We start from the raw sequence: 9,256 nt of genomic DNA, 5'->3' as shown, positions 1-9,256 counted from the left end.
TATGGTACATACACACAATGCAGTAGTATGCAACAGGAAAGAACAATGATGAATCTGTGAAGCATCTCATAACATGGATGAAACTGGAGGACATTGTGCTGAGTGAAATAGGTCAATCACAAAAGGACAAATATTGTATGAGACCAGTATTGTAAAAAAAAAAAAAAGTACACAAAAAGTAACAATGTTTGTTGGTTATGAGGGATGGGAGGGGTGCGGGGAAATACTAAATAGGCAGTAGATAAGTGGTATCTTGGGTGAAGGGTGAGACAGTACACAATAGGGGGGAAACCAGCACAACTTGTACATGGAAAGGTCATGGAAGCTCCATATATACATCCAAACTCCTGAGGGACTGCATTGCTGGGTGGAGGGCTGTGGGGACCATGGTCTAGGGGAACATCTAGCTCAATTGGTGTAACACAGTTTATAAAGAAAATGTTCTACATTCTACCTTGGTGAACAGCGTCTAGGGTCTTAAAAGCCTGCGAGCAGCCATCTAAGATACTCCACTGGTCTCATCCCTTCGGGAGCAAGGGAGAATGAAGAGAACAGGATACACTGAAAAGATTAGTCTGAAGGACTAATGGACCACAGCTACCAAGGCCTCCACCAGACTGATTCAGGTACAGCTAGATGGTGCCCAGCTGCCACCACTGATTGCTCTGCCCAGGATCACAACAGAGGGTTCTGGACAGAGCTGGAGAAGGATGTAGAACAAAATTCTAACTCACACACACAAAAAAAGACCAGATTTACTGGCCTAAAGGAGACTGGAGAAACCCTGAGAGTATGGCCCCCAGACACCCTTTTAGCTCAGTGGTGAGGTCACTTCTGAAGTTCACCATTCAGCCGGGTATTGGACAGCCCCATAAAGCCAAATGGGACTAATGAGGCACAGGATTCCAGGGACAAGGGCTACAAGGCAGAAGGGGACAGGAAGTCTGGTGACAGGGAACCCAAGTTTGACTAAGGATAGTGTTGATGTGTTGTGAGGTTGTTAACCATTCTTATAGGGCAACATGTGTACTGTTTAATGAGAAACTATTTTGTTCTGTAAGCCTTCATGTAAAGTGAGAATAGCAGCACAATTGGAAGAACGTAGTCTATGTTACTGAACTGTGCACGTCGAAATTTTTGAAATGGTGTATCTCTGGCTTCGTATATTTTCGCCAAAAAAAAAAAAAAAAAAGGTCGAGAAGGGAGAAGGTTGACATGTCGTGGGGTTAACCAATGTCATAAAATGATATGTGTACTACTGTTTCATGAGAAACTATTTGTTCTGTAAACCTTCACCTGATGTACAATAAAAAAAAAAAAACTTGAAACCATCTGTCACCCAGCGCCTCCTAAGTCACATAAACAACTCAGAGGATTCCTAGGAATGGTGAATTTCTGTCACATCTAGATTACCAATTTTGGGGTCCTGGTGCAACCTATCAGGCTACTCAGGGAGCAGAGAGAGAGCATTTTGAAGGGACTCCTGAGTGTTAATGAGCCTTTAGTGACTTAAAATCCCAGTTGATGAAAGCCCCAGCCCTAGGGGTGCCAGATTATGTAAAAGCTTTTGAATTACATAAGAAGAAAGAAGAAGAGTAGCCGTTGGTGTATTAACACAGTTGTTGGGACCATAGAGATGCCCTGTTACCGATTTCTCTAAAAATCTGGACATTGTCTCAAAAGGCTGGCCCGCCTGCCTCTGAGCAGTTGCCACAGCTAGTATTATCATAAAAGAGGCTAACAGATTTACTCTGGGACATGATACTCTCACGTTTGCCCCTCACGCAGTGGCCATAGTATTGGAACGAAAAGGACATTATCCAAAGACTTATGGGACCAGGATTTCTAGCCCTCAAAGAACAGGACACTTTCCAGGTGAAATATGGAAAATTGACTTTTGTGAAGTGTTCAGAACTAAACATCGGATAAAATATTTACTGCCTTGTGTAGATTCTTTTTCAGAATGGGTAGAAGCTTTTCCCTCCGAGATCAAGATGGCTAGAGAGGTAACCAAGACCTTTCTGAAAGAAATAATCCTCCACTTGGGGCTTCCAAGAGATCTCAGTAGTGACAATAGCACCCATTTTGTATCCACAGTGATACAACAGGTTTCGACTGCTTTAGGAATAAAGTGGAAACTCCACACAGCATGAAGATGCCAGTCTAGTGGAAAGGTTAAAGGAATTAATCAAACCATAAAACATCATCTTAGTAAACAGTACCAAGAGACCAGGCTGCCCTGGACAGATGTTCTGCCACTGGCCCTCCTCTGAGTCCGTATTGCACCCCAGGGAAAACTTAAAATAAGTCCTCTTGAAATACTTTATGGGAGACCATATTGTCTCAACCAACTCTCCCCACAACCCTCAACCCAGCCCCCTAATTTAATGATGTCTAAATATTTGCTTTCTCTAACCAAAATTCTTTCCCAGTTGCATTGGGCATTGAGTGTGGATCCAGCAGAAGTTCCCTCTTGAGATAACTGTGCACTCTTTCCAGCCTGGTGACAAGGTGCTCCTTCAAAAGTGGAAGGACCTCCCGTTACATCCTAAGTGAACTGGACCCTTCACCGTACTACTCAGCACTCACACAGCTGTGAAGCTTGCAGGAGTTAAACCATAGATCCATCATTCCCATGTCAAGCCATGCCCAGTCTACAGTGACAAGGAGTGGAAAGCCCAATGCATTGACAGCTGAAGTTAAGACTTTCTAGGGTTAAAAAGTAAAAAAAAAAAAAATATTTTTAATGCTAGCTTGGATGGGATTACTATTAGGTACCAGAGAGACTTCCGCCTGGGGAATCCTTGTCCCCGAGATAAACTCTCCCCCTGACCCCTTGTTAAAAGATGAAAATTTTTGGGTCTATATTGCTAGAGAAGTGTTAAACATTAGTGATTTCTGTCTGGATGGGGGTTACATGCCAACTTGGCCCTCAAGTCCTGTCTTATCGGGGTTTGTACTCCCCTAGAGGCATTGAGAAATTTCACTATTTAGAAAAAGTTACAACATTTTGATATCTATAGTTGGGGGCCTGTTAACAAGATTCATTAAGGATTTGATTTTTCTTGGCTGACCTCCTGGCTGCTGGATTTTATCTGGCTAAAAACCTTTTTCATTAGTGGAATTGGATTGCTTGTTATAGGTCTGTTAATCTGTTGCTGTCTCCAATTTATGCCTATATGTGGGATGGAATTCTCTGTCCTGAGTCAGATGGTTCAACGGATGGTTCATACCCATCACAGGCAGAAGGCCCAATCCTTTCGCCTGAAACTCTGATCTAAAAGAATAGGTTGAAACTGGGGACAGGTACATATGGCCACTCATGCTTCAGTAGGGGGAATATATGACCCTAATACTCCCCAGCACGTTTTCTCCTTTTCAAAATGGGTGATTAAGAGCTTGACATAACTAGCACCTTGATGAACATACAAGATTTTTCTGCCTGCCTTCTCCTTTCCACATACCTTTGTTAATGAATCTGTTTTGCTCTGTCCGGCCACCTGCGACTTACGACCCACACATAGAGATTAAAGCCCAGATGTCCAGTCTGTAAATCTTTAGCCTGATAAGGAGATGTCCAGCATATGTCTCTTTATCCTGATAAGGAGTCTCTTGTAGTTATCTTGTAATGTGTAACTCATCCAGCCATCTGTGGACAACGTGCCAAAAGACACTTCTAACTCTTGTAAAAATTATATATAAGCTCTAATGTAAAAATTGCCTTTCAGGACTCCATAGAGACAGCCTGTGTTGCTGTTGGATTCCCTGTTGGTGGATACCTCCTAAATAAACCTTCTCACTCTTTCTGCCTTGGAATACGTTTCATTGGCTCGACTGCTCCATGGCCCAGACCCTAATCAGGCAACAGTCACGAATGATGATGCAAGATCCATTTACTCAGCAGGTTAACACAGAGGGGATGGACAGCCTGATAGACTGGAAAAAATCTGCAGTGAGATTTGTTTACCCTGAGATAGGAAAGTGCCCCTCTCCCCCTCTAAATACCCAGTGAAACACTCCAGAGGAAACAGTTGATGTGCTGCTTATGCAAGCCGTGCTGGAATGGCTTTATGTTGATCATGATATTCATCCAATGAGTATGCCCCTTACAGAGGTCATGGTAGATATGGTAATCGGGGAGCCCCTTCTACATGGGCACCCCAAGTAACCTTACTACTGTGAAACAAAGCAACAATCCAAGAAACCTTGTCACATCTGTTGGCACAACTTCCCCCTATGGGTCTTACAGATGCAAGAAATATAAGGGTGATTTATAGGAGAATGGAAAGAGGAAATGGGAAGAGAACTTACATCAGCTGGAAAGAGATCTTTAGATGGTTACAAAGAAATAGGATGAATATAGTGAATATTGATGAAGTTAAGACAAAAGTTCTAAGACAGCACTACAGGCGGTTGGGTGGACTAATGGAAATTTCTGCTGGTCCCCCTACGTTAAAGAAGCCTAAATAAGTCGGTCCTATTCATCTCAACCAGGAGGTATTTAATGATGGCAATTCACAACTGGGACCATTTAAAGCAGAGGCTCAGCTGGTTGATCAAGATAAGGATTGACAAGGGGCCAGGGTCTTCTGGTCCAGCCCCAGCAGGGGACCCAAAGCCATATGCATAGGTATGGGTAGAATGGCCTGGGGGTGGGGAAGAGACCTCCTTGGGGCTCATGGTCACAGGAGCTCAATGTACTGTAATTCCAAAACCTGTCAATAAAATCTTGAAGCAGCCTAAGGTTAGACTGGGGGGTATATGGGGATGCAGTTGTTGATGAGACTAAGGTGAAAGTTTGGGTGAGAATTGGAATGTTTAAACAGATTTTGTATAAAATAGTTGCATCTCCCTTACCTGAATGTATTATTAGTATGGATATTATGTCTAATTGGGGAACACACCCTCCACCTGATATTGTAAAACTGAAGGCATGTAAGTCTGCCCTTGGGCCAATATTGATTGGACATGCTAAATTGGAACCATTAGAATTGCCCAAACCCACTCCCGTTGTTAATTTGAAACAGTTATAGGATAGCTGGTGGACAAAAGGAGATTACTGCCTTGATTAAAGACATGCTAAAGGCTGGAGTATTGGTGCCAACAAATTCTCTGTATAACAGCCCTGTATAGCCCATGAAAAAGGCAGATGGCTCATGGAGGCTGACAGTAGACTGTCGAGGCCTAAATAAAGTAGTGCCACCTGTGGCTTCAGCTGTTCCAGGCATGGTATCAGCGGTGGAGAAAATAAAGCAGGCTAAAGGAGACTGGTACTTAGTGATTGATCTTGCAAAATACCTTTTCCTCCATACCAATCTCAGAAAAGAGCCAGCAACAGTTTGCTTTCATGTGGGAAGGATCTCAGCTTACTTTAATACATTGCTACAGGGTTACCTGAATTCACCAGCTTACTGTCATCATTTGGTTAGAAGAGACTTGGACTTGGTACAGATCTCAACTATAATGATACATTACATTGATGATATTATGTTAATATCAAACACCTAAGAACATGGTAGGGCTGATTTGAATACAGTTTTGGCCCAGAGGACCAACAGAGGCTGGTTAGTAAATCCAGCAAAAATTCAGGGACCTGCCCAAAGGGTGAAATTCTCGGGAATAACTTGGGCAGGAGCTACCTGTGACATTCCACAGGCAACTAAGAATAAGTTGTTGTCGCTGCTTACCCCTAGGGCTAAGCAGGAGGCCCAATGTTTGGTTGGTTTATTTGGATTTTGTAGAATGCATATTCCACACCCGGGATTATTGCTGGCCCCCATCCATAAAATCACTCCGAAGAAAACAGCACTTGAATGGCGGCCAGAGTAACAGCAGGTATATCTAAATTACAAAATGCAGTTTCACTTTCCCTGCCTTTAAGCCCTTATGATCCACATTCAGACGTGATTTGGGAGGTGTCTGCCGCACGTGCTTATTCAGACTGGAGCTTATGGCAAAAACCTGAGAATGCTGTCCTATGGTGACCACTGGGATTCTGGAGTAGAAAGTTTCCAGATACTGCAGCAAGATACAAGCCATTTGAAAGGCAATTACTTGCCTGCTCTTGGAGGTTGATTGAAACTGTCTCAATGACAGAAGGACATAAAATCATCATGAGACCTGAAATACCTATAATGGCTTGGGTGATGTCAGAGAAACACTCTAATAAGGAAGGTGGTGTCCAAAATAGTTTCATAATAAAATGGAAATGGTTCATACAAGAACAAGCTACTGGGGGAGTGCAGGGAGCCACTCACCATATCCATGAGTGGGTAGCCTCTTTTCCCATAGATCCTACCCTGAAACCACCTGAGAAGCTGCCAGAGCCCATTGCAACATGGACAGTGCCTTATGAAAAACTTTCTGCTGACCAGCAGAAGGCTGCTTGGTTTACAGATGGCAGTTCCAAGGTACATGGACAACATGCGATGTGGAAAGCTGCTACGTTAAGACCAGCAGATGGAAAGACTCTGGTTGAAGAAGGTAAGAACAAGTCAGTTCAATGGGCTGAACTGCATACTGTCTTCCTAGCAGTGATGGAAGAATTGCCCAACGGTGAGAACATATATTTTTGGATCTTTACTGATTCATGGGAGGTGGCCAATGGCCTAGCTATACGGACAGGCAAATGGGAGATGGACAATTGAACTATTAAGAGGATATCCTTGTGAACCTATAGAAAGCACTCTGGGAACTTAGAAGGCACATCAGAGTAGGGCTTGTTGATGCCCATATGAAAAACCACCTTCCTGGATCAGAAGACGATTGGAATCAGCAAGTGGACTTGTTGGTACGCTCACTTGAGGTGTACAATTGGGTCCATGAAATGATGGACATGGGGGTGCTCCAGCAATGCAGAGATGGGCTGAATCTAGACACATTACTCTTGCACCATTTGAGGCACAAAATGCTAATAAGGACTGGTCTGTCTGCCAGCAAGAAAGACACAGGTTGCAGACGGCTATGGGGCAGATTCCCTGGGGCGGGGGGGAGGCACTGCTCATAGCTGGCAAGTTGATTATATTGACAAATGACACCAGTGGCACCAGGCAGCTACAAGTGGGTCTTCATGAGAATAGACACTTACTCTGGACTGGGCTTTGCATATCCTGTGACAGATGCAAATGCCAAAAATACCATTAAGGGATTGGAACAAAAGATACTGTACCAATTTGGGCCACCAAATTATATTTTATCAGACCAAGGAACACACTTTACAGCCCACAGGGTGCAGCAATGGGCCAAGAAATATCATATTAAATGGACATACCATGTTGCATACCACCCTCAGAGTAATGGTTTGATAGAGAATTGGAATGGGCAACTGAAAAATTTGTTATCCAAAATGGGGCAAGATAATAGCATGAAAAGCTGACTCTCATGACTTCATGAGTGTGTGCTCACACTCAACATGAAGGGGACAAAGGGAGGGTCACCACTAGACAGATTCCTATGCTTCTCTGGGAGATCTGGGAAAGGGGGTGAGGGAAGATGCTGGTGCCACTGTACAGTTTTTCCCCACATCACCTAAAAATGTTTTTTTCCTGCTAGGTGCTGGAGTTCCAGGACAAGGAATGTAGCCACAGGTGCCAGAAGGAGGGGTGATCCTTAAGCAAAAGACTGTAACTATACCCCTGAACATGTATGCCAGAATTCCCAAGGGCCTGATGGGATGGACTGTACCTTCCCCCCATCTGACAAAATTTGAGTTGACAGTGAATACTGCCATATTGCCTAGTGAGTGAGATTGCCCAATAGTGTTGTACGTATGTAACCCTACCCAACATGAATGGGGGTGGACTGAGGGGGAAACACTTTCTAGACTGGTTTTGCTACCAGCAATCTGGACTAGCACAGCAGCTGAACCTGATGTTCCTTCCCACGGTGGAAAAGTTTGGGTAAAAGTAAATGACAAATGGAAGTAAGGAGAAATAATAGGTGAAGGTAAAGGAACGAATAAATGGATTATGCAGCGGGGGAAAGCTAACATTATGCTGATATCTCAAGAGAGACTCAGAGCAAGGGAATAATCTCTTAGTTGAATTTTGCCAGAGGCCAGAAAGGGTGAAGATGAGATGACTTTTGGAGAACCTGACCAGATCAGATGGAAACCTTCAGCAGACCTGAATGGCTGGTACCTTAGTAAACACACCTTTTGGAGTCTTTGCCTTCTTGAAGAACTAATTGTTAATGACTGTTCTGGACTGGTAAAATGATTGGAAGGGGGAAGTTAAATTCCAAATATGAAAGAACCATGGTTAGAAAAACCAAGGGTTGGCCTGTGGTGGATTAATTACTTTTGTGTGTGGCCTTTATACCCATGGTCTTACAACTCTCACCAAGTGATTGAGTGATAGGGTAACTGTGGCCTACCAAGGGGACTGGTCAGTTTTGCCTTAAAAGAGATCCAATTCCAGAGCAAAGAGGAGACACCACCACCACCAAAAAAGGAGAGACTTGAAGCAGAAACCAGCAGCAAAGACCTGCAGGAGAAGGCGCAGTGGGCTTCCCAGCCCACGGAGTGAGAAACCTGAGTGCCTTTTTGCAGATACTGAGGTCCAGGGAAAAATCTATGCCTGACCCATGAATTTGGAACTTGCCAGCCTCCAAAACCTCATGAGCCATTTCCTTTACATGATCCATGAGTTCTGTGAGATGTTGTAAGAAATTAGAAAACCTAAAGGCAGGAGGGAGAGTACTGAGGCGAGAGGGAGTAGTTGTCAGAGATGATGTCAGAGATGATGGAGTGGTACAGAAAAGTTACACATTGGAAAAGTTAGACATTTGGGACATCTTTAACCTCCATCTCATAGGAATGAACTTTCAGCTGATACTTATAAAAGAAATTATCTGTTTAGTCATGTAGTGGAACCAAAGAGAGCTGTTTCTAGAGAGGATTCTGTAAAGCCTGGTGCCAATCTAACAGTGAAGAAAATTTTTATTGGTGGCATTAAAGAAAATACAGAAGAATATAATTTGAAAAACTACTTTGAAAAGTATGGCAAAATTGAAACCATAGAATTTATAGAAGACAGGCTAAGTGGAAAAAAGAGATGATTTGCTTTTGTAACTTTTGATGATTATAATACAGTCAATAAAATTGTTGTTCACACTCCCCTTGAAAACAGGAACAAAACAAGTATGCCCTTTATCACCACTCCTATTTAACATTGTGCTAGAAGTTCTAGCTAGAGCAATAAGGCAAGAAAAAGAAATAAAGGACATCCAAATTGGTAATGAAGAAGTTAAACTGTCC

At 43.2% G+C, this 9,256-nt stretch overlaps 1 pseudogene; it reads left to right on the top strand.

Moving 5' to 3' along the window:
• Positions 1–9,256, top strand: part of LOC101351419 (heterogeneous nuclear ribonucleoprotein A3 pseudogene) — a 24,367-nt pseudogene that overhangs the window by 11,684 nt on the left and 3,427 nt on the right.

Source organism: Trichechus manatus, unplaced genomic scaffold (genome assembly GCF_000243295.1).
Source record: "Trichechus manatus latirostris isolate Lorelei unplaced genomic scaffold, TriManLat1.0 scaffold00060, whole genome shotgun sequence".
Classification (NCBI taxonomy): Eukaryota; Metazoa; Chordata; class Mammalia; order Sirenia; family Trichechidae; genus Trichechus; species Trichechus manatus.
The sequence above is the reverse complement of the archived record's forward strand: the minus strand, read 5'-3'. Positions and strand labels throughout refer to the sequence as shown.